Genomic DNA, 1,991 nt, shown 5'->3' with positions numbered 1-1,991 from the left:
TCAGTTGGTTTTCGTACCTGTCTGTTACTTTTGATGATTTGTGTACTTGGTCTCCAAAGTCTTTTTTTCCCTTTTTATAGTGCTTAATTTCTAATAACTTAGCAGTTCTCCAATCAGTCTTTCTTGGGTGAAAAGTACATGGTTCTGATTTTGTCGTATTGGGTGACATTAAACATTTTTTCCACTCATTCGTTTAACCCATGAATGCTGTTTAGCTTCTTCCTGCTCCTTTCTGCACAAGTTGATGCCACTCTGCCCCTGGATAGTTGATAGTTGACCAAGAACTGAATAGGTGTCCCCTTAATCCAACCTCTCAAGCAATAAGCTATCAGTAACCAAGGACAAAGGTCTTGGACTCCAATTGTTAGTAGTAAACCTCCACTAGGGACAGATTCTTTGGACATGATCTTTGCTTTTGGCACAGAGGCAGGAAACATCTCACCTGTTTCAGATAAATCAAATTACTGACTGTCAACTCCTTTGATACTGACACTGTCAACTCCTTTGATACTGAGCAGCGTGAATAGAGTATTTACTGGCCAAACAAGAATGGATTTCCCAAACTGCCACCGTGTTGGTGACAGTCATACACCCAAACCAGCTGCTCGTAGGGATCAGCCTTCTCTCTGAATCAGGAGGTCACAGGTTTAAATCACAGGATGTTGCTGGTAAGAGGTTCAGTGATGGAAATGTCATTCAGTGGAAAATACTAATAGCTCCCAGAAATTATGGCAAATGTCGGGGCTAGTATAAATGAAGAACTGACGGATATTAATATGTATGAGACAAAAATGCATCAGAGAACTGAATAGGATTTAAAGTAGCTAAATTCCCTGTGCTTGGTGGTTAACACTAGTTCACTGGAAAGTGGTAATTGGAAAGTCGCACATGTCATCCCACCCTTTAAGAAAGAAGAAAGAGAGCACAGGGAATCTACAATGAAAGGTACAACAGGACAATTAAAAATTAATGATAGGACTGAGCAGAATCAACATGGGCTTATTGGAAATATATGCTGGTCAAACTCAGGTCATTATAGCTAGCAGAATATCTGAATGTCCAAATTAGGAGCTGAAGTAAGCCATTCGGCTCATTCAGCTGCTCCACTTCAAGAAGATAATGGCTGATTACTTTGTGTTATACATTGCACATTCGCATCCATCCCCATAACCTTAGATTCTTCTTAGGCAAAGGAATTAATCTACTTCTGCCGTTGAAATATTCAATGGTCTTGCCTCCACTATCTTCTGTCGCAAAGCTGCACAACCTTCCAAAAAATTTCCCTCCTTCTTTGTCACAAATGATTGCGTTTTTTGAAGAAGTATTAAAGAGGATTGATGAGGGCAGAGCAGTAGATGTGATCTAGATGGACTTCAGCAAGGCGTTCGACAAGGTTCCGCTTGGGAGATTGATTAGCAAGGTTAGATCTCACGGAATACAGGGAGAACTAGTCACTTGGATACAGAACTGGCTCAAAGGTAGAAGACAGAGGGTGGTGGTGGAGGGTTGTGTTTCAGACTGGAGACCTGTGACCAGTGGAGTGCTACAAGGATCGGTGCTGAGCCCTCTACTTTTTGTCATCTACCAAAATGATTTTGATGCGAGCATAAGAGGTACAGTTAGTAAGTTTGCAGATGACACCAAAATTGGAGGTGTGGTGGACAGAGAAGAGAGTTACCTCCGATTACAACAGGATCTTGACCAGATGGGCCAATGGGCTGAGAAGTGGCAGATGGAGTTTAATTCAGATAAATGCGAGGTGCTGCATTTTGGGAAAGCCAATCTTAGCAGGACTTATGCACTTAATGGTAAGGTCCTCGGGAGTGTTGCTGAACAAAGAGACCTTGGAGTGCAGGTTCATAGCTCCTTGAAAGTGGAGTCGCAGGTAGATAGGATAGTGAAGAAGACATTTGGTATGCTTTCCTTTATTGGTCAGAGTATTGAGTACATGAGTTGAGAGGACATGTTGTGGCTGTATTGGACATTGGTTA

This window comes from Chiloscyllium punctatum, chromosome 36, assembly GCF_047496795.1.
Source record: "Chiloscyllium punctatum isolate Juve2018m chromosome 36, sChiPun1.3, whole genome shotgun sequence".
Lineage (NCBI taxonomy): Eukaryota > Metazoa > Chordata > Chondrichthyes > Orectolobiformes > Hemiscylliidae > Chiloscyllium > Chiloscyllium punctatum.
This window is presented reverse-complemented; position numbering follows the sequence as displayed.